The 24162-nt window shown below is 43.1% G+C and overlaps 1 long non-coding RNA gene across 2 annotated transcripts in view; it reads left to right on the top strand.

Moving 5' to 3' along the window:
• The window catches only part of LOC107213185, a 31782-nt gene extending 13579 nt beyond the window's left edge, over nt 1-18203 (top strand). The window contains exons 2-5 of one of the 2 annotated variants that reach the window (XR_001524661.1): nt 1479-1649; nt 15041-15141; nt 16406-17342; nt 17629-18203. This is a non-coding gene — a long non-coding RNA (uncharacterized LOC107213185). Of the gene's footprint in view, nt 1-1478; nt 1650-15040; nt 15142-16405 lie in introns of both variants that reach the window. The other variant, XR_001524660.1, reaches the window with a different exon arrangement.
• Nucleotides 18204-24162: the final 5959 nt, after the last annotated feature.

Raw genomic sequence — 24162 nt, 5'->3', positions numbered from 1 at the left:
TCCTACGTGAATCCTGGGTGTGTGTAGGAGGCTTCTGCCTTCGTGAAAGTTTGTGTAGCTTTTATAGGTTGTAAAAGTTTGTCTCTCAGTCAGGAATTCCAGCATATCTCCCCACATCTGGTTCTCATGGCCAGTTGTTTATTGGGAATTCCACTCCTGGTGCCAGAGGGAGAAATAACTCAGTAGCCAGTGAGGATTTACTAGTCAGATGAGCTGGCCTGGGTTATCTCATCAATTCATGTGAAGGAGAACGAGCTCCAGCAGCTGATGGACAGAGCAGGAAAGCTCTGCCCTGCTAGGGGGGATGTCCTGCCACAGGAGGATCCCTTTGGGGCACCTTGGCTCCCCAGCTGCTGCCTCCAGCCCTGCACAGAGGAGGTGCCAGGCTGGCACAAAGCATGGCAGATTTATGTCACAAGCTTTATTTTCACGAAGCACCAGACACCAAAACAGGTGAGAGCAAAGACGCCTTCCCTACTGCTCCAAAGTCTTTCCCAGAGTGTGTTAAAGCAGAGCTGTGTGTTGTAAACTCTGAGGGTGCTGCAGAAGCACCTTGGCATCTTCCCCAAGTCATTTTCCCACAGTTTGTCCTTTTAGGCCAGCATGCCACAACCCTGGGGTTCTTCACACAGGACCTGTGCCACTGCACAAGTCACCTGCACCTGCAGTGAGTCTCCACCAGCAAAAGGAGTTACACTCCCAGCAAGATGTTCCCCATGACTTTGGACAGAACTGGAATGTGGTTCTGGAGCAGAAGGGATTAAAGGTCTTGGGTAGATTCCCTGACTGTGCTGCCCAAACATATGACAGGTGGAGACCACTCTCTAGCCTTGCTTTCATTGCTAGCTGGGATAATTTCAATAAAAAATTGAAAATCACATTCAAGTCTGAGAGATCTGAGCCATGTCTCTTCACCATTCTGGTATCTCCAGCTGTGGCTGTACTGCCCCCATGGAGGGGAAGCAAATTTTGCTGCACAGAAGTGATGTGCAAATAAATGCATAGCCAGAAATCGTCCTTCATGCAGTTCCACTTGAACTGTCTTTTGTTTGTTTTAATTAAGTTACTGATCTACTCTCTTTGGAATATGTAAGAGGCAGAGGGAGGCTGATCCATTGCCATTTAATATACATCACTGTTGTGTGTTGAGATGGATATGACAGTAATAGTTCCTTGCAATATTTAAGTCTACTGAGCCCTGAAGATCTCTTTTAATATCACTTGATTTATCAAATCTGATTTGGGACTTATAGCCTATATAGAAGGAGTTCTCAAATTCCTAATCCATTTGGCAATAAGTATCTTCTCTGCTTTACTACTTCATCTTCCTTACTCACTGATCTGAAGGGTAGGAGTTTTGAACTCATTTATCATGGACAAAAAAAAAGGGGTTTTATGATGAGTTTTGACAATTATATATGTCCCATTCCAGAGAGTAAATAAAATATGAGTGCTATTTGCTGTGCCACTTAATGCAGGCCACCAAACTGATGCCCTGAGATGGAAGATGTACAAGACTTGCTGCTGAGAATACAGAATTGGAACCACTTTGGCACTCTTCACAAAAATCAGAGCTTCCATCCTAATTTTTCCTACCCTGTGCCTTTCTGCAACAGAGATTTTTCTTCTACAAGTGGTTTCCAGACAAGGTAAGAGCCCCATAAGGTTCTGGTCCATGCCCCTGAGTGCACTCAATGCAACATTCTCCTGCTGCCCTGTCCTGCCTGGATTAACCATGCCGAGTCACGATGCTCATTTTGCCTTCCTTGAGACACTCTCCCATCATCCAAGAGCTTTTTTAAAAGCAATATTCCAAGGCTGACTTCACTTTTTCACTTGAAATGGACTGGGTTTGAGTGAGTCGACGTCTGGCCCTCTGTCTTTCACTTAATGACTCAAAAAATCCAATAAACAGAGCAAGCCAAATTACAAATACGGACTAAAGAGCACCAGGCCTTTATTTCTTGCTCAGAGGCAAGCAGTGCAACTTTAATTTAACAGAAAATGATCAGCTTTATGACTAGATGTGTTGCAAATAAACTGACAACCTTTATACAATACAATTACTTTATTTTATGTGATATTATTATTATCTGAGCCATCTGACACTCTTATGGCTCAGATAAAAATTCCTATTTTAGTGCAACTCTGTGCTTAAATAGATCTCTTTGTGCTACATGAAATAACCCCTTCCTCTCACCTCAGCATTTACAGCCTCCAAAATATACAGAGCTCTATCACAACCCTTCCTCCTCAAACAGCTGGATTTAAAATCTTGATCCAAGGAAGGGTTTCCATTGATTTGAATAGCTATTGGATCATCCCAAAAGTGTGCCTATGGGAACAATTCAGCCCCATGCTACTGGAAAGAAGGTTTTCCTTAAGCTAACTGACATTTCTGAGGGGGGAAAAAAGGATCTTTCTGGATGGAGAATCACAGCAATTCAGCTATTTTGCTTCTGTTCCCTAAATAAATTCATTCAAGTGGCTGGCACTGAGCAGCACAGGCAGATATACCCATTCATTATCATCTTTCCTCGCTACATGTCACATATTTAATTCTTCTGATCCTTCCTCTCAAATCTCTCCTCAACCCTGGGATCCTGTTAGCAGCTCTTCCCCTTGTTCAGTACAAATCCCTCAAGAAAACAGGCAGGTAACTGCCATTATGTTTGACAATCGCTTCAAAGCAACTAAATGTTACCTGCTGCGTTAATTCACTCTTTGCAAAGGACAGCCTCCCCTCCCTCTCTGCCCTGCAGCCCAGGGGCCGAGCACAGCCCAAGGGGACGAGGACAGCTTGGATTTGACCTGGCACAAGGTGCAAAAGTGCCCCCAATTTCCAGCAGCTCCCCCAGCAGCATCTCCAAGGATGGAGCGCGACGCTGGTCCCTTTCCAGCCGAGATGCGCGGAGAGCAGGGATGCAGATAAAGGTGCCTTTGTGCTCTGGCTTCTTTCATCCTGGCTCTGACAGTGAATCATTCAGAGCACGAGGGAAGGAGACAGGCAGAGGCAAACAAGTTGCATTCAATCAGCCATCCAGAGGCGGTGGCACAATTCCTGGCACAAGGATCTGGTGCAGCCGCTTTGAAGGACCCGCAGTGGCATCCTCACCACTGCTGGGGACACTGCCTGCGTCACCTTCTGAGAACGTGGGGCAGATGGAGGACACAAAATGACTTTCGTTTTTCCTGGTAAATTTTAAAAGGTTTAATGAAAGGACAAAAGACAATAGGAGACAAAGACAATAAAGCAAAGGGTTAAAAGGGCCGTGTGCTTGGCACTGTGCCAAGAGCACACCTGGTGTGTTGGAAACATCCTTTGAGGACCATTTCCATTGCATCAGCCTGTTGCATATTCATAAACAATTACACAGATTCAGACTTTTCCAAGGACTGTTTTGTATGGCCTGTCCTTGGTTCTGCCTTTTTTAGAGCCCGTGTCTATTTTCATTATCTCCTTCAGTCTGGGCCCTGGTCCCTTCCCTCCAAGGACACTAAGTGTTGATAATTGGTTAAATTATTTATTTAAATTATTTATTTATTATTAGTTTATTTAAATTGATAAATGTCAGCCCCATCATCTGTTCACTGGATGCTAACTCAGCCAAGCAGACACTTCAATCATGACTATCAGCCATTCCACTACCATGTCTAAGTTTAGTTAAAATAAAAACTACAGCAAAACTACTTTATCAGTATTTATATAACATTCATTCCAATATTTTACAAAAAGCCAATATTATATATTTATTTATTTATAGATGACTTTATAACATCTGCCACTGAACTCTTCCACCCCAGGACTACAGAATCCCAGAACAGCTTGGGAGGGACCTCAGTTGGTCCTTAGGCCAAACTCCCTGCTCAGAGCACACAGCACAGGACTGTGTCCAGATTGGGTCTGGAATCTCTCCAGTGAGGGAGACTCCACACCCTCTCTGGAAAATCTCTTCCCTTGCTCACAGTAAAGAAGTTTTTCCTCATGTTTAGGTAGAACTTGCCATGCATCAGTTCCTCTTGTCCTATGAATTGGCCCCACCTCCATGTGCCCATGGTCTGAGCTGAGGCTGGGGTGGGTGTAGAGGAGTCAGGAATTACAGACCAGATGAAAACTGCCTGCTCTAAGAGATGTGCTGGGGTCTGGGGGAGGCACTGAATGGCTGAGCCCCCAACAGAGGCTCCTGCCAGGCTGGGTGGAGGAAACCTAGTCTAGTAGAAGGGGGAAAATGCCCTGAAAAACAACGTGAGCCATCAGAATTTGGGTATCTTGTCAAATAAAACGAATAAACAAATAAATAAACTAAAAGGGAAGGTGACCAAGTATTGTGACATTGGATAGAAGGAGAAGAAGCACTTTGTTTACCATAACAACAAATGTTATAATTTCCTGGATCCTTGATGCTCTTGCAACTCCATGTGATCCTTTAAAGCATCTTGGCTGGTTGAGAGAAATTATATCTCTGGCTCCAATACATGACTAAACCCTGTAGCCACCCTCAGAAGAGAGCTCTGGTTCCTGCCATCACCACTTGCCATATGGCTCCTCTTTCTTCCTCCACCTTCTCAGCCTCATTTACTATGGAAACAAGGCTCATGTGATCCTGCTGTCTTTCTCATCCCTTCACCTCACACACAGCTCCTCAGCCTGTAGCTCTGTCTTGAGCAGAACTGACAGTGGAAAGCTGACAGACAACTGGATCCTCACAAGTGTGGTGAGGATGGGCAGCTGGGAGAGGGGGAAGGAGAAATACAAACACAGCAATGCTCCTAGAAATGGAAGGTAGCAGCTGTATGATCACAGAATAGTTTGGGTTAGAAGGGACCTCAAATCTCATTCCACACCCCTGCCATGGGCAGAGAAACTTTGTACTAGACCAGATTGCTCAAAGCCCCAAGATAAGGGGCTTAAACATGCAAGAATTTCCAGTGTAATCTCCTCAGGCAGGAAATCCAGTCAGCCACTGGACACACATCCATAGAAAACAAGGCTTCAGTAATTTTTACTCCTCACAGGTCTACTTATATTTTCTATTGTCCTTCTCTATTTTCTTCTTCTATTAGAACAAAAAAGACAGGGTCAGCCAGGCAAGACTTCACTATCTCTTTGCAGCAGGGCTGTGTTTGCTGCTGAAAATGAAGCTAAAAGCAAAGTTTCAGTACCCCCAATCAGTGCTGGAGAAGCTGATCAGATCACAGGCTCTCTCTGCTTCTCTACAAGTATAACTGCCAGGGACAATCTGTCCCACAAAGGACAGAGGATGCATCTTTTCTTTGCTAATCTCTTCTTGCTCCTGGTGTGAGTGTTTTTCTTTTTTAGTTTTTTTCCTCCCCTCAGGCATTAGAATTAGATTTCAACAGGAACAATAGCAGCAGCAGTAACATCAGCTGCCTTATCTCTGCTAACTGCTCTTTTCTCCCAAATATTTCTCTTTCTTTTTTTGCACCACCTGAAAGTACCCAAAACTGACTTTTCCTTAGAAATAGCTAAGGGAAAAAGGATTAAGGGATGTTGTTAAGATGAAAACCTTATTTCATACCTAACATCTTCCATTCTTTAACTGCTTTTTCTTTTCCCTCTATCTCTAATGACAGGTTAAAAGATCCTTAAGGCTGATTGTTGCCATGGGATTAAGGAGCCTGGGGTCTATTAATTCAGATCCCAAATGTCTGCATAACTAGGTAGTGTGCAACACTATGAGGGTCATGCTGACATCCTCATTTCAGCCTTCTTTTCAAGGACAAGAATTGGGCCACTCCCAATGACTTACAGTTCCGTTCACAAGTGGAATTTCTGTCTATCAGCCTGTGTCAAGAAGGTTTGCATTCTGGACCCTATAAAATTCAAATCAAAAGAAATGAGAACACAGAATGTCTCATGATGAGGTTGGGCTTCTCCTTATTTGGGGTTGATCACAGTAATTTTTCAGCACTGAAGATTTGAGTTATTCCTTTCCATGGGCAGTGGGGTAAGGTGGAGCAAGGCCTATCCTTGTGCCAGCTCTGGAATTCCATCAGCCTTTCCTTCTTTCAGTGCTTTCAAACCTTTTTAAATTATGACCGACTCTGAACCTATTTAACTTCCTTTCCTCTTCTGAATGACTCCTTCTGCTTTTCAAGGTGTGTCCTGGTATGTTGGCTCACCAATGATCTTCTGAGGAGCCTTAAGGGATAGATAAATATGCTAAAAACCAACCACTTCTGTAGATTTACCCTGTGTGACAACAAGTGACGTAAAATGAAATTGCTTTTATGTAAAGGAAGAAAATTTGAATGTCTTACACAGGGGAAATGGGCATACCAGGAGTATAAAGACACCTGGAAATACAAAATACTATCACTGCAAATCCTTATTTGATTTGTAGGTGCTGGGCTGGAAGCTTATTCTAAATTGCAGCTCCTGGGGAAAGGGGTTACTTGTTTAGTTTTAATGTTCTGCAATAGTTCAGCCTTTGCCATTTCAGAAAAAAAAAATCACAGATCTCTGAAATATTTCATATGAATTGTATGTACCCTCTATTCAAACTGGGTAAAAAACAATTGTAATTAACTGTGCCCTCGTAAATAACTCATAAAAATGAAGTTAAACCTGTAGCTGTCAACAAGTGCATAACCATGAACCGGGCAGTGCAATCATTCATTTACAAAAGTATATAAATGTCAGCCAGGAAAAGAAAGTCACTTCTGTTGGCACCATAAAGGGCATTAGAATCAAGCAATACTAGATTTTCTAACACTGAAAAACTCTCCTGGAAAAGCCCAGGAGAAGGGATGGGCTGAGCTCCCAGCACTCCCAGAGCACTCCCTGTCCCACAGGGGCTTGTTCTGCAAAGGTACCAAACCATTAACCCAACCATTAACCCCCAGTTTAAAGCAGAGGAGGGGAGGAATTTCAGCCAGGATCCTCCACAACAGACCTCCCCCGTGTGATTAATGAAACACTGAGGAAGATGAATGCACACAGGCTCTGAGTAAAGCCAGCACCACCTTGGAGAAAGCTTTTGATAGGAGGAAAGGCTCTGTTTTAAAAGCTCTCTGAAGTCAAGGCAGAGACAAACGTTAGGGTAATTTCTGCTCCCTTCCTTCCTTCACTGCTTTAAAAGGAGGAAAGAGTTGAACGGGAAGACTTCATACTCTTGAGACTCCATAATTTGCTTGATGAATGCTTTAAAAAGAGATGGGCTGGGAGAGAAGATCATTGAATTTAAGCAAAATGTAGTATTCACCTCTCTTCTGGTATCAAGAGGCGAGGCAGATGATTCACAGATGAGAAAGGAGCTCAGCTGTAAAGGTAGGAAGCTGGAATAAAAATGAGGGAATGTTTTGTGATGAATATGGTCCTCAGTGTAGGAAGAACACTGCCTGTCTTGGGAGAACAAGGAAGAATTCCAGAATTGACCATTGTCTATCAATTGCATCAGATATTGGCAAGGGGAAGAAATTAAGATGAATAATCTTACTCAAGAAAAGCTCATGAAAACCATTTCATTTGGTCCATTTCTTGGATCCAGAGAGTGACACACAATTTGTGGTTCCTCCCTTTTTCCTTCTTTGTATTAAGGTTTGGTTCCTCAAGCTCTCAGTCCACACCTCTTTTTTATCTGGAAATTTCTAAATTTTGTGCACTAGCTCCTAGTCTAATGAAATTTTTACCACCCAGTGTTCAGCACTGTGTTGCTGTGAGGGTAATAGACTACAGCAGTCACCCATGGAAGAAATCTTTGCAACCTCTGTTTTGAAATTACTGCCGAACCTTTCTTTCCCCCTTTAGTTCTGTTTTTAATCAAGCCTGAAATTTTCTTCCTTTAAAGAAACCTTTAAAATCTTCTCATTTTCTCTGGATAATACCTCTCTGAACTACATTGTTATACTGTAAGAAAAGGACTATTTTCTGTCACTTGGAAACCCACGCCTCATTTTGAACTGAAATAAACCCACTAATAAAATTAATCAGAAGCACTATTCCTCTGGAGAGAGCCTGGGATGGGTTATAAACTGAACCACAGGTTTCCAATAATACAGCACAGTCAATACCAAGGAACAAGACCTCCACTAGCTGGGACACATCATACCTCAACAGAAGGTCGTGAAATTACTGCAGGAAAACAGCACAGATGAAGGACAGAGAAAAAAAAAACAACAAAAAAACAACAAAAATGACATGATATAAAGGCCAGATAAGTTGTAAGCACATTGAAATTCCTGCAGAGGATCTGCAAGGCTCCTTGAGTCCTTGCCTATTGTTCAAGACAGAAGCTTCAGTTTTTAAAGGCGTTAAAATTTCCATTGTGTGCACATCCTTTTGGGGCATCCTGCTCACAATGCCTTGTTTCCAGGAGAATAAACCACACACATATCCTGTTAGAGTTGATTATTTAACAGCAGTGAAATTCAGGTTGAAGTGCTGAGAGCACAACTAACAAGACACCTAAATTACCGTCCCTGAAGGAAAATTGGGGTATCACTTCTGTCTGAGCCTCCTTTCAAGCTTTTCTGTAAAATAGAGATAGTTATGGCAATTTCCTAAGCGTGCTCAGAGGGTCAGGTAGTGTCAGCAAGGTATTTTAGATTTGTAAAACACTGTCTGTGCCAAAAGTTAATGTCAGATGCCTGCAATGAAAGTGCAGGGCATGGCTAATGGAAGGAATATTAGACAACAGACAGTAGACTTTGTTTTAAAAATTTTATGGCTGAGACATGAACTGACAGAAGCTGACAGTGATGAAAAAAAGGTACTGCTCTGGAAAGTGGCCAGGTTTTCTGAAGCTGCTATCAACAGAAAGGTAACAGATGCAGGGTTTCAGTAACAGGCCATGAGAAAACACAGCCCCTGCTCCCACCAAGACACCGACACTTGGTTAATCTCTTCCAGAACACTGCAAATTACTGAATATTACTTACCTACAAAAAGAAGCCTGATTTGGGATCACAGTAAACCAAAGTTCACGAGGCAGCTAATGTCAGGTTCTGCTGTGAATCCCACAGCACTGTGGTGGATTTTTATGTGTGTGCATGCAGTTAACCAAGCCATAAACAAGTCGTGGTGCTGTAACAGGCCTGACAGTGTACGTGCTGTTGGGAACCCTTGGTAAATTTATGACACATGCCATAATAAAAATAAAAAAAGGAGCAGAACTCCTGACTTCATATTCCACAGGGTTGTTTCCTTCTGCTTTGTCTGACTGAGGAGTTGGATAAAGCCCAGTCCTCTGGCACTCCAGCAGCTCGGGGTCCCTCCAGCACGAGGGCCACGTTCCTGATGTCCAGCATGATGTGATTTACCTCACACCACAGAAGTGTCACGAGGTCTCTCACTCATGTTTTCCCAGGTGAGAGGTGCTGCAGAAGCACCAGGCACTGAGTGGTTTGGGGCTGAGTGCTGGAAGGCACTCTAAGAAATTTCCTTTTTAGAAGCCAACACCCCCTTTGCTTGCCAGACGTAAGAAAGAAAAGGACTCTGCTCTTTGTTTGGTGAATCTTGACACTGATGCTTTAGTGTTGACTGATCCTACTACTTATTTTAACCTTCCATTGATGGCTCCTTTATCTGGGCACCCAGACTCTTTCCAGCACAGCCTTAACCACATGAATAGCTGAATTTTCCTTCCTTCATCTTTTCTTCTGCTGGTTGGTGGCACATTTCTTCGACCTTCAGCTCCATGTCCCAAGCCCTGTTTTTCCTTCAGTCCCCAGAGGCAGTGCAAGCAGCAGTTCCCTGAATGCCACCTTTACATGGCTGTGCTCTCACAACCTAAACACTGGGCAAAGTCTTGAGGGGTACAGGTGTTGTATTATTATTTTCTGTGTTAGCACAGATTTCAAGTAGCTTCTTTCAAAAGCCTTGTCAAAAGCTTGAAAAATTGGACCAGACAATAAAAATAATCTTAATGTTTTCTTGTAGAGGGAAGGAGTACAGACTCAAAAGTTCAGCTTTCCTGTGGAATGGGGAAGACACAAAAACAAGTTATGCATTAAAAAGGACCTGATTTACCTCTAGTACAATCTTAAGAGGATGACTATTCAAATAGTTGCACATTCAGAATGGAAATATTTGAGTAGATATTTTAACCATGTTTGCACTCTATGACACAAACTTCAGTGATTAACAGAACAAAACCACTTATTTCAAGGCCAGGTTGGACAGGTCTTGGAGAGAAGCCTGCTCTGGTGAAAAGTTTCTGTGGCCATGACAGAGGTTTGGAATGAGATGGTCTTTAAGGTCTTTTCCAATATTTTTACTTTTCAGTAGATTCCTTTATCTGGACACCCAGACTGTTTTCCTAACAAACTCAACCATAATAATTTTCTTTTTTTTTCTCTTTCCTTCAGCTGGTTGCTGGCATCAGCTACATTTTTCTTTGGAATTTTGTTCCCCCATCACAACTTCCTGCCCCAGCTGGGCAAAGACACCCACTTGTGTCTACTTGATTCCAGACAATTCATTTCAACAAACCCAGCACGTTTATCTGACTTCCCTGGTAGCCTTATAGTGGATCTGGGAGCACTAACATTCTGCTGGGATATCAGCATCCTGGGAACGTCCTGCACTCTTCTCAGGAATATTCAACTCCTTTGATGGGCAGCACAAATTCTGGTGTGCTCCTCCAGGGCCGATTTCAGATGCCAGGAGGCGTTTGCCTCCCCACAGAGCCCCTCACGTTGAACTCTCTGCCATAGCAACTAAGCCAGCAAACATACAATAAACTGCTTTTTTTCTAAGCAGGATCCTGGTATTCAAACACAATGACTAAAATACTGCAGAGATTTCAGTATTGCCACTTCTCTGAGTGCATTAAAACTTCCGTCTGGTGTATTTCTTTATAGCTGAGCTCTTGCAGGGAATGGATTAAGTTGAAAAATCCTTAAATCTTTCTCTTTTTTTTTTTAATCTTGGTGTTTATGTGGAAAAATGCAAAAGAATATAAACTGCAGTTGTACTTAGCAGTATTTTTTTTTTTAATCTACAAATACTTAAGAAAGAAAGATAAGGAAAGAAAAGGAAGGCCTTAGTGAAATATCTGGATTGTATTTAATGTTAGCAAGGATTCATGCACTTTGTAGCTATTCTGTTTTTTCTTATTTTATAAGGTCCCAGCACATTTGGGGGATTACTTCTTATTTATTAGCACATAAAAAAGTGTCCCTCAGAATAATGGCCAAGGCAGAGGAGGACCATGTGGTGGGTTGAGGCTTTGGGGGGTTTTATGAAGCTTTGGACAGCAGAAGTGAGGAAGTCCAGGAGAGAAGGGCAGATGACGTGAAACACACCCCTTCAAACAGAGCAAGCCCAAATCCCAGCACGGGAAGGTTCTGGCCAGAAGTGATCACTGAAATCACAGCTTGCCTCTCATGTATTGGTTTCTTGATTTGCTTGTGAAGAGCTCCTTGTGATGATGATCAAGAAAATGTAAAGCTGCCTTCCACGGGCTGCTGCCATCAGTGGGCTGGTGCCAGGCTGTAACTTTCTGTCCTGTGAGGTCAGGCACTGACAGCCTCCCAAAAGCTCTCCCCAAGAGCAGCCAGGCTTTGACTTCAGGCCAGTCTCCCCCTTATTCATTTCCTGCTTGCTTTGAGCGCTGCAGAAACCTTGCTACACTGGCCAGAGCCACAGGATCGATAAAGCAGAGGAGGAAAGAGCTGCATTCCCACCTGCCTCGTCCATCACTGGCAAACCTGGCAGCTCAGGTCTGCTGCCTGAATCCCATTTTTCCACTTGACAAAAAGCCTCTCTTGGAGACCGCTGGGGGAGAGACCTAAAACCTTATATACATTAAGGCTAGTGAATTGATACCCTGTCAGATGATGAGAATCTCTCTTCATCTGCTGAGAGTTAATGATGATTTATTAGGCAGAACAGACAGGTCCCAGGACATATTTGCAAGGACTTGTCAATCAGAAAAAATTCCTCCAGAGATTTGGACTAAGCTTATTTCATACTTTTTACTTAGAAGACATGAGAGGACAGTGAGATTCAGCTTGAAGTACTTCTCAGATAACATGAAGCTTTAGAAAGATAAAAGGCTAGATGAAAAAAGACCTCTTAAGACCTCGGTACAATCCCATGTCATCCCAGAAATGCCACTAAGGAAACATGTGTAAGTGAATAGGATCTGGGGGGTGGTAAAATAAACATGACAGCTTGTAGGGAAGATTCCCAATGAAAAAGAAAGTCTGAAATTAAATCAATCCCAGGCATACTGACTTAGATCTCAATATAAAATGCACCAAACCATGACACACCTTCAAATAACTGAACCTGGGATGTCAATGTGTACATTTCTGACACTCACACATCAGATTCAGGGACCTGTTGTTCTATCAGGGTAGGACTCTACCCAAAAGTAATTGTCTCCGTTTCTGCCAGCCCCCTCAAAGTCAAGGGAAATAAATTATTATTTTTAGGGTGTGCTTCTCACAGTGTTAGCACAGCAGAGAGGTGAATCTCCCTGGAAAAGCTCCCACTCCTCCCAAGGGAACCAGGGCTCGCTCAGTCCAGTAGGGTCCATGAGGACTCTGAAGCTCAGGGTGGGGAATCCACCCCCACCACTTGTCAAAGACTGGGCTGTGGGGATCTGAGCAGGAGGTGAGACAAGCTTAATAAACCTCCCTGAGTTTTAAAACTGTCTTGTCTGTCCTTTAGCTTCCCTCTTTCCAGACCCATAGCTGCTGTTCAAGGGAGGTTGGATGGCAGAGGAGCAGTACCAGTCACCCTCCTGTAAACCAGGGTTTGAAGGAGGCAGGGGCTGTCTGAGGTGTGCTCCAGGATGTGCACCAGACACAGCTACAGAAATCCATCCCCATTCAGACCTGGATCAGAGAGCACAGGCAGTAAGGACATCCTCCTCTGACTGTGTCCGGAGGGACAGTTAAGAGGCCCAGCAGACAAAAGCGAATGGGAAATGCTTCCCAAGCCCAGTAACCTCTCTGAAAGACAATAAAGTTCTCACATTTATTGTGACCCACGAGAAGGAGGCAGCAGAAGGGTGGACAGAGCAGTCTGCCTGAGGCAGCAGAGTTGAAAGCTCTCAGCTCAAAGTGCCCACAGGAGATGGAAGCAGCAGATATTTAACTTGGACATGGGTTCTGCACACCTCCAGCTCTCTGACCATGGGAAGGATCTTGTGCCCTGCTCCCTTGAGAACCTTCTCCAGCTGTCTCCTAATCCCACCTGTGGAACGAGCCTTGCAGACAGCGGGCGGGTGGCTCCTCAGGGAGTGGGAGAGCAGCATTAATCACCTTTGAAAAACACTCATATTTTCTAGTGACAACAACCTGTGCAAAAGCAGAGCTCTGGCTGCAGCATCTCTGCTCGCTGAGATTTATAGCAGAGCAGCAGGAGCCTGCTCCAGGCTGCTGCAAGGCCTCTCTCACACCGTGCCTTCAGCTTCGAAACACAGAGCAGAATCTGCCTTCCCTGCTTGAATTATAAATACAAGCTTTCTCTTTGTACTGCTTTAAAATGAAAATGAAGAGTTTCACAGAAGTGGGCCAACATATGCAAGCCTTTTTTCACTCTGGAAGACAGAAGAGGTGAACCCTACAATGGCAAGAGACACACAGGCTGGGATTTGATGTGAGGAGAAAAAAGCAGGGTGTCCTATCAAAGGGACTGTGTTCTGCACCCTGCAACCACCCAAGATCTCTCTCAGCAGTGAGACAAGATCCAGCTCCCACAACAGCCCAAGTCATGAGAGAAAACTGCCTGGCATCAGTTTTGTTTTCCTTGCAGGGCTGCATGTTCCCCTGAGAGCCCTGTGCTGACAGAAGTTGGGATTTTCCCTGCACCCATGGGGAGCTCAATCCTCCCACTGCGAACAAGAGCTCAGCACTTCCCATCATGGGAAATTATGTCAACCCCAGCACTGGGTTTTGGGGTCAGGTGCCAACCATCAGCACCTCTAAAATTGAAGAGAACCCATTCATACTCAAACCCCTGTCTTTGTATGTCCACACTGCACTAGAAGGTAATTAAAAAACCTGGAAAATTGGTAAAGAATGAAAAAAGACCTGCACTTTCCTCCATGGTCTGGTGGGCAGATGAGTTCTGCTGTATATCTCTCTCCTCTTACTGGATTTACTTGTGCAACCTTAACATTTCTGTGGCTGCAATAGAGATTTTCTTCTGTCCTTGCTCCCTGCAGCTCCCCAGCCCATTTCTCATTGTCATTTGAGCAGAACTATACTTCCGTGGAAAGTTTATCATCACAGAAAGTAAAAGGCAGGGAGGAGAAACACCCACTGTTCAGACTAATGGATCAGCTGATTGATGCCAGAATGCAGCATCAGCTTGCTTTGGTTGTTTCAGCAATTGCTGTCACTGGGCAGAAAGTTCCCCCACTCCAAAAAGTTGCTTAATAAATACACACTCCTTCCAGCTTCCCATTAGTGGGCATTAAAGGGGATCTTGTGGGAGCACTTGTCCTATAAAGTTAAAACATGAAAGCAATCTGTTCACATCTGTCTAATCTGTAACCAGCAAAGGTGAGAGTGAGCTCCAGGAAAACCACCCTCGTTACACCTGGGCTGCCCCTCTCTGCCTGCTCTGCACTCAATGTTGATTATTACCTTGCTCCTCTCCACATTTCATTGTGGGGAAATCCCTACTGAGCTCCAGCATTTTTGTAGACCCCAAGGACCTGGTTAAAGGGAAATCTACAGGGGTGAAATCTCACTCCAGCCAGTCTCTGAGGTGTGGATGAACCCAGGATGTGCAGGAGAGGGAAATGCAAGGAAGCAGCCTTGAGGGAAGGGAGCAAGGCAAGAGATGAAAGAACAACATGAGGTAACATCTTATGAGCCATAGAATCTGCTCCCATATGTTTAATCACTCCAAGGGAAGATAAATCAGTCCCTGTGACAGAATCACACAGGGTAAACCTTCCAAAGGAGGAGATCCACACCACTTTAAAAGTTTACAGGACTTCCCATAAAGAAGATCCTGCCACTGACCCAGGTGTAATAAACAGCTTCCTTCTGGCCTGGATGGATCTTTGTAATCTACACTACTCTTTGCTTCACGCTTTTCTTGTTTTTGTTTTAGATTTAGTGCACATTACGAACACCTTGCCAAGAAGGGGAGTGAGAGCACTGGGATTTAACACCTTTGGTGCTCCTGCAGCTCTGCCCCAGGGACAAAGTCAGGTATTGTACAGCGCATTTGCTTTTCTCTCCCTTTTTTTGTTTAAATTAAACTCTTTGTATAAATAGTCATTCTGTCTGATTATATAATCTCCCACATTTAGATCGTCTGTGTTGCAACCATGGCAACTCCCAGAGCTGAGCACATTCGGTTCAAATTTCTTTCTAAATTTGCTGATGAGGGTGAAGAAACAGCTTTGGAAACCCTTCTCAGACAACCTACATTTGTTCTTTGCTTGTGAAGCTCAGTCCAGCTTGGATTGACAGGAATCAGCACCCTAAAAAAAGTTAAAAGCAAGTGTCCATCCCCTTCCACCTTAAATGGTTGCATCTCTGGTACTGGCTATGGATAAGAGCAACATCAGCAAGGAAAATAAATATCTAAAGTTTGTTAAATTAAAATTGAGCAGGAGGATTGAGCAGTGGTGGAGCAGGAGAATGACATCTCCCATGCACAGAGCAGGCAGCACCCACAGTAGCTGGGCAGGTTTCATTGCCTTGCCTCTCCAGTGAGCTTCAGCTGTCATTTGAAAACCAATACTGAAGATAAAAGGTGACAAAATTATCTTCTAGTGTGGCTAATAAGCCGCTTGAGAGTGATGTTACCTGTCTGGAATGCTGATATTTGGTCCTGATTTTCTCACTGCAGAATGTGACTCAGTGGTTGGGTGAAGTGGAGCAGCTCAGCCACAATTAGGGAGCCTTTGGTCACACTGAAATAATTCCAGATATAGTCTGATACTGAAAACTCTCCAGCCCCCACCTCTTCCCATGCTCTGCATGGAGTTTGCAAAGGGAAAGTAAAGCAAGGCCCCACACTGTGTGCAAAGTGAGAAAAGCAGAAGCAGATTTCAAATAACAAGTTTGAGAAAAAAAAAAAAAAAAAAGGTGTAATTAGGTAACTTTTCTAATCAACCATTGTGATCACCTACTGTATTTTGCTATTTATATCAGATTTCTTGGTATTGCCTTCAAAGGGGTGAATCAGCACAATCAGGTCTTTGTTTTCCTTATGGCATAAATACCCCAGATGAGAAACAGAGTCAGATTTTCAAGTAACGTGACTGAAAATGCTCAATACTCATCACAGCTGCCAAAACGTGCCATAGGCAACAATGAAATGCAGTGATTTTGCACTTGAAGCGCTTCCAAATTTACTGGGACAGAAATCCCACTGTATTAGGTACTGGATAAACCCTGTGGTCAAACTGGAAAACCCATGCAAGAAGTTCAATTTTGCACATGCAATGACCTGTCTGTTTTGCAGAATTGGCTTCTTCTGCTTCAGCCCAGGCTGGTGGAGAGTGGCAGATGTGACCTGAGAGACTGCAGGCTGGTTTAGGTCTGGTTATAAAGCTGCTTCACAGCCCAGAGATTGTCATCCTTACACAAATGTGACAAGACCTGTAATCCAATTGAGGGAACCGAAAAATATTCCTTCATACTCTACTAAATCTTCACTGCAACGAATGAAAGCAAAGGTTTCACACTTATTGCAGGCGCTTTAGAGCTTGTACAGAATTTAATCTCTTGCTTTGCTTGGATATTTACAAGAAGAAAAGGTCCAGCCATGCACAGACAATGCATGCTGCAATTACACTTACAAGAGCAAGTGGCAGTCAATAACTCATGTAGACACTGATTTTTATTATATTTAATCAATGGTGATGATAATAACTTATATCAATTAATTTCTTTCCATTTACATCTTAATTGCCATACCAAAGAGTCCTAGAAACTGTACAGCAAGGTCTCATATTTATTTTTTTTCGTCAGGTTTACATGAGCTTTGACACCATCAAGCACTGGTTTGATGCTGCAGACTGGAGGGAGAGCAGAGACTAAATACAATAATTAATTATGTACATTTGAAATCGAATAGGGGAAACCTAAGACAAACAGGTTGCCGAGTTTATGCATTAACAGTAACTTGTTGCATTAATTTGTCTCTCAATGATGATTGCTAATTCCTAATTCATTACATGAGGAGAAGGAATACACTTAGCCAGAGCTAAATACTTTTGTGGAGATGCTGGACTCATTTTAAATGTGTCCATTCTCCTACCTGTAGACAATGGATCTCTTTGTCATCTCCTTCCTTGCCTGATAATCCCATGGAAAACTGAATAAACTCAGACATTCCAGGGAATAACAGCAGCAGAATCAGCCTGGCATATTCACAACCCACCAGGACTCAGCACAAGGTGAGGAAGGCGTTCAAATAAGCAAATAAAAAGCCACCTGAGCCTCCTTTGCAGGATAATGTGGCAGGAACCTCTCTGGGAGCCGAGTAAACAAATGAATTAATAGGAGTCGTTGGGTATTATTCATTCTTCTTTATTAGGTTGCTCCCTGGAAACCTGGGTAAACTTTGGCTGTGACTTTCTTTTTGATCTTCTGTGCCCAAATTGCTTTAATGTAATCCTGGAACCTCTTCAAGAAGTTTGTGTTCACGGGCCACTCTGTGCTTATTTCCATTTGAAAGGGCAGCTGGTGCAAATCCTGGCTGGAGCAGCTCGGAGGGGTGGCCATGGCTGGTTTGAGTTTTGGCCATGGAAAGGAAGAAAGAGAAGAGATAGGAAATCTGGTTCAAACTGAAAATGTGTTCCAGTATCCAGGCTCGTGGGTCAGGGGGAAGAGGGAAGAGAAAAACTCCTCCAAGGAGGTTTCACTGCCAAGCCCTGCCCAATTTGCCATGGCTCACAGGGAGACACCTTTACCCCTGCCCTGGAGCTCTGCTCTGCAGCTTCAAAATGAGGAACCAAATCCTGCAGAGTTCGGGGACATTTGCTGTTAATGTATCTAGGAGAAATTAAAGAACATAAAGTCACTTTGCCCTGTCGCTGGTGGTGTTTTCTGTCCATTTTTTCCCTGTATCCTCTCCCTGTACCCTGCAGGTAAAGTGCTTGCCAGCCACAAACTGATGGAGGGAGTATTTAAAAGAAATAATAGCAATGTCTGTTTGCAAGTGCTCTAGGTGTAGGTATACAGCATTTGTTTAACCAAGACACAGCCCTATTTTAAACTTTTTACATAAATACAATCTCTCTGGGTTAATTTCTATCATTTACATTGCCCTGCTCATCTGACACATTGCCTTTATTGGAGAAATTAAATTATAAGATGGCATTAAAGTGGTGTCTTGATATTTGTGTGACTTCTTTAGCTTTTTGTTATTACACACACCCCTTGCTATTGCACCAGCCGTGCCTTTATAGGACAGGGCTCTGTGAATGAGGTGCCTTGTCCAGCACATTGTCACCTGGTGTATGAGGTAAATAGAGAGGCAAGAAACATGTGTGAGTGTCCAGACCTGATGCAGTCTTTTGGCAAAAAACCCCAATTTTTTTCTGTACACACCTGTTTAGGTTACAGTGTAAGATGTAACCACAAGTCTGTATTCTATCACCATCCTCATAAGCTGTTAAAAACAGGTGGGGCAGTGTTCTTTACCTCCTCCATGACTCATCCCTGCCAGGTCCCTCTAGGGATATTTTCTGCTAATGAGCCATCATGCCTCACTGCAGGACTGATAAAATTACATCATCCCATTGGCAGATGCTCTGCCCAGGGGGAGGAACCAAGCATTCCTACCTGGCTATAATCTGAGGTTTGGAACACCACAGGCAGCCTTGCCTGCTGGATTCCCAGGGGACAAGACCTCCATAACCACCACTGGACCTTCAGAGAAAGATCTGACCCTTCTACAGGATCACTGCTTCAACAGAACCACATCCATCACTCCAGCAGGACTGCAGCCACTGTTTAATGGGACTGATACCCTGACCAACAGGGCGCCAGGTTGTGTCCTGATCAGTTTAAGCCAGTGTTTTCTGCCTTTATTTTAATTTTCCTATAAAACTGTAGTCCTGACTTGGAATCTCTCACTAGTTTGCTTTTCAAACTAGTACAACACATCAGAGCAATCTCATGATTAGCTGCAGAAGAACACCCTCATTAGAGTCCCTCAGGATGCTGCCTTGCACTTCACCAGGAGCCCGCTCACTTCTCTCAAAACCTTCACCAGGAAGGAGTATTGCACTGTGAGATATTTCAGTGCTGCTGCTTTAGATTGCCTCAGCCCTGCTGGCCAAGATCCTGGGGTGGGCACAGCTCAGGAGGAGCCCCAGAGCAAACAGCTCCCGAGGAGGGACAGGAGAGGATGCTGCAGGGCTTGGGTGCTGAATTAGCTCAGTACCCTCACAAAGGCACCACAGCACCAAAATCCAGCTGTAAACAAATGATAAAAAAAACAATAAAATTTTAAAAATTAAAAAAAATAAAAATAACAGTGTCTGTTGCCATCAAGAGCTGAACATTTTCTGTAATCTGTGTGGTAGAGAAAACACTGGACTATTCCCAGAGTTTCTCACCCTGAAAGCAGGAACAGAAAGAACGAGTACAATTACTATGGTAATTTCCTATTTTCTAACTACACAGAGGCCATTTGGCTATCCTGGTATAATAATAGTTGGTAATTTTTGAGTTTTTAATAGCTGCTATAAGGTTGGTCCAATAATGCTGCCAAAATCAGCAGGCAAAGACCGGAGCTGTTTGGACATTCACTGCTATTATGAGAGGACCTCACAAAAGGAATTAGTTTATGTAACTCATATTTCATGAAAGCAAATGAAATCTCAAATGTCTTATAATTATAATAATTATTTCTGCTTGATGTTTAATTACTCTCTCTAATGATCCAACGGCACTGTAATGGACAGGTAAAGCTGGGATGAAATTCTTTCTCGTGTAATTTGGTTTCTAAAGGAGGACAAAGGTTTTGGTGTTTGTGGCAGCAGCTGATTAAGTAACGTCACAATTTCCATGAATTGCAAAATGTGGTTAGTTGTGGCTGTCCTGCTTCTGCAAATCACTGCTTATGTCACAGAAACGTGGCTTGGCTGTGCACTAAACTCTTGCTCCATGAAATATTCCTGTCAATGTTGAGTAAAGCACAAGTAAATGATCACTGCTGTGATAGGTGATTATAATGAGAGACCTGGGGAAAAGGAACAGCCCATTAAGATCACCTGGAGACAGCATTTAAAGCAATTTGTATGAATATGTGAAACTGATTTAAATGAAGCAAAATACAATGTTTTGATTTTGGGTGCTGTAAAAGGTGAAGGAAAAATAGAAGGAGAGTGGTGGAGCTAGAAAAGGACCTTGCCACCATTTACAAGGCAGGAGGGAAAGTAGAATGCAACACTCCTGGTCTTATATACCAAGTATTAAAAATGTCATCCAAAATTACAGAATTTCATGTTCAAATCCTCCATTGCACCAATCTAAGGCAGCAATTTTACCTAAATAATCCTGCTTTTTATGAGAGTATCGTAGTTGTGAGACTGACAAACCCTCTGCCACAGTTCTGTGCCTCTCACCATTCTGGGGGCTGGGCACTCACGTACAGAGAGTGCATTTTGGTTCAAATCAATGTTCAACTAAAGAACACCTAACTCAGCTTTTATCCTGCAGGCTGAGCAGCCCAGTCATGGTCACAGCATCACTCTAAGACCCAGGCCAGGATAAATGATGAATTCCCTGATGCTCCCATGGAAGTAGAGCTTAGGTGGTGGCAGCACACCCTCCTGTTTTGGTGTGGGAGCCAGGACTGATTTCAGCTGCATAAAATCCTCATCCCAGGCAGCTCAGAACGTGCACAAGCAAGATTCCTAAACCAAAAGCTGACATTGGAGAAGCACAGACATCGATTTGTTGTGATCCTGATTTAAAATGAATCACAGAAGCACAGAATCCCCACATCTTTTGGGTTGAAAAGGACTTTAAAGACCACCTTGTTCCACCCACCCTGCCACAGGCAGGGACACCTTCCACTATCCCAGGGTGCTCCAAACCCTGTCCAGCCTGGTCTGGAACACTTCCAGGGATGAAAGAGAAACAAAGCACAGGAATTCTCGAGTCAGAGACCAGGAAGGTCAACAGCAGAAGAGCATTCCTCAAATTTTCTCTTCTAGTGCTGGGGGGAAACACCAAGGTTCAGGCTCATTAGCAAACTGGGTGTGAATCTGGTGATAGTGGCAAAATGTCCCATCCTTCAGCCTAAGGAAAATGTGAAATATGGTCTGTGTGTCCATCTTTCAAAAACCTGTCCTGAATCCCATGGAACTGGGGAAGGACCAAGGAGCACACAGCCAACATGAGCAGGAAAGACACTGTCCCTGTGCTCCAGCACCTGGGAAACTGTTGCTCAAGAAAAATAACCAGACTCTGTTGAAGACCTGCTGCTCTGTTCCTCATGCCTGGGAGGAAACTACCTGTTTGTGCAGAATTTCTCCCTGCAGCTGGCTGGTATTTTAGCAATACAAGACTCTAATTTTAATACCATCAGAATTCTCCCAGGCTGCAGGTGAATCTATGCTGCAGAAACGGAGCCAGGTTTCATTTTAGTTTGAAGTATCAAAACTGCTGACAATTAAACTTAATTGTATGAATAAGCTCCTTAACAGAATGCACTGCTGGGCTTTCATCCAGCCCAGTGCTGGCAGGAAAAGGGAAATCTATATGCAAGGAGCCTGCCAAAGTCCCACAACCTGGGAGAGCAGGGCTTTATCACTGCTTAATAGGAACATACAAGGACCCTGATCTCCCTGCCTTTCCAAGAAAACTTCATTTTTCTCTTCCGTGAAGTGTTGCATTAACGGTGCTCATCCTCAACAACCTGCTGCTCCCTTGCCACATTGTCTTAAAGTTACATTTCCAGAAAAAGCATTCAATCTTTTCATAAGGTGTAATTATTGGCTTTGGCTCTACTTGCACTAACAACAGGCATGAAAACTCTCAACAAAAAAAAAAAAAAAGCCAATTTTTTTTTTTTTCCTGGAGATATCCTTTCTGAAATATTAATGTTTGTTCCCTTTAGGGTGGCACCTTTATTTGCTGTTTCTAATGCAACCAGTTTGTTACTGTGCCTGCCTGTGCAACAAGGACTGCAGTGAGCAAATATGTTCCTGGGGCCCAGGGGTCAGTTGCTTCCTATTTCATTTCTCTTTGGTTTAATTTTAATTTATTTTCCCTTACTCTAACACTTATGGAGATCTGAAGGCAACTACTGAGGTTGAATAAATCTAAATACCATTACCAGTAGTTGGATATAGCCTCAGCAGAGATTTCTATAACACTGTAAACCCACCTATTTTCATTTTCACATAAAGCAGGCTTAAGGAAGGGACAGCTGACCAACACTGCTCCGTGAAACTCAGAATTTTTGATCCATGAATCAACAGATTTTTGTTTCCAGATCTTCTGGTATGCTGTGATTTTATCACATTCTTATAATTACTAACGGGACAAGTCCAAACCCCAGACCAAATGTCACAAGGCTGAGCAAGATTCTTGTGTTAATCAGTGATTTGTTTCTGACTCTCATGGTGAAGAATGTCCAAAACATCTATTTCATATCTGTGAACTGTGGCAGAACTGAATCCATTTCCTCCCAACAAAGAATCCCAGAGCCCTCACCCATCAAGACAAAGGTTTTGATTGGAATAGATGATAAAATATGGTTCATGGGGAAGTTTGAGGAGTCAGGAGAGTGCTTGGACACTGTGAGTGCTACAGAAAGCATTAAATATTCCAGAAATTAAATATTCCAGAAAGAAAAGCTCAATTCCAAAGCAAAACAAACCCCACAAAGTTGAACACTGAGGCCTTTAACTCAGGGTTGGTCAGGACAGAGCACAAAAATATTCCAAGTCCAATCCCACCACTGTGCAGCCCTCCTGCAGTGGTGGATTTATCTTTCCTTTGCTTTTGCACTTGTGTATGTGCTACCTGGAATTTTAGTGAGCTTTCAGCCTGATTTTAATGTGTTTTAGAACAAATCAAACCCGCTAAATTGATTAATGAGGATTTACAGCATTTTAATTATGGAGTGTGGTTTTGAATGATTTAAAGTCTGATATGAGCTCAGAGCAATCCAAGATTCAGCAAGGAAATGAGAAACATGACATTTTGAAAAGGAAACCAATTTCCCTTAACTTAAACTGTTGCTCATATAAACCAAATTATAAATATACTCTGTGACTGTAATGCTACAGAGGACAGCTTACAAAAATATGATTAGTGGTGCAATTTCCTTAGGTTTCAGATCCTTTCTTCTTTTCTTTGCCAGCTTTAATGCAGGAAAAATCAACATCCTCCCTCCTCACCCACCCATCTTTTTTCTATGAAAATAAAGCAACAAATCAAATCTGCAGGAGAGTTTGGGGACATCCTGATAAAACTCTGCTGTTTCAAAGAGAACTCAGGACAAGGGGGTAAAAAAGAAAATACAGGTATAGAAAGGGTCAAGGAATAGCTGTGATCCCGAGGTTCTGCCTCACCTGGTGCCACAGTTCAGCTTGGACTGACACCCACAGTTACTAAGAGAAGCAAAACAAGAGATCTGACAAAAATTTTGTGCTCCAAAGACCACCCCGCTATAATTTTGCAGGAAAAGGAGCATCAAATGGGACAAACACATTAAAAGCACCAAGAGTTTCCTTTGAAATACTTCCTGGTGGGTCAGGCACAACATCAACAAAATCAGAACCTAAAAAAGCACCAATAAAACCCATTTTGGACTGTGGGGTGCTTTGGTACATGGATATGTGGGGCTGTGTGGGATCTGCAGGGCACCTGAGAATGGCAGCACTTCCTTAGCCTTTGTTGCTTGGGGTTAGAAAACTCAGCTCTGCTAAATTTCAAGTAAAATAAATTTAAGAAAACCCAAAAAAAATCTGGTTTGCCTCACCTAGAAACTGAAAATCTGATGCTGCCTCTATCGAGAAATTGGACTTTTTTCTCATGTAAGTAAAGGAAAAAAGAATGAGTTCATTGGCATTCTCCTTGCACAAATAACATGTGCAGCACTTCACAAAGGCAGCAGATAAAAGTAACATTATTTTATTTATCAGCAATGATGGGAAGGAAAATGCAAGTGAAGTACTTGCTTGAAAGTGTGTAGTAAGATGACTTTGTGTGTGAAGTATTGGTTTCTTGGAGTTTGGCAGCAATTTATTT

The sequence above is a fragment of the Parus major genome, chromosome 20, assembly GCF_001522545.3.
Source record: "Parus major isolate Abel chromosome 20, Parus_major1.1, whole genome shotgun sequence".
Lineage (NCBI taxonomy): Eukaryota > Metazoa > Chordata > Aves > Passeriformes > Paridae > Parus > Parus major.
The sequence above is the reverse complement of the archived record's forward strand: the minus strand, read 5'-3'. Positions and strand labels throughout refer to the sequence as shown.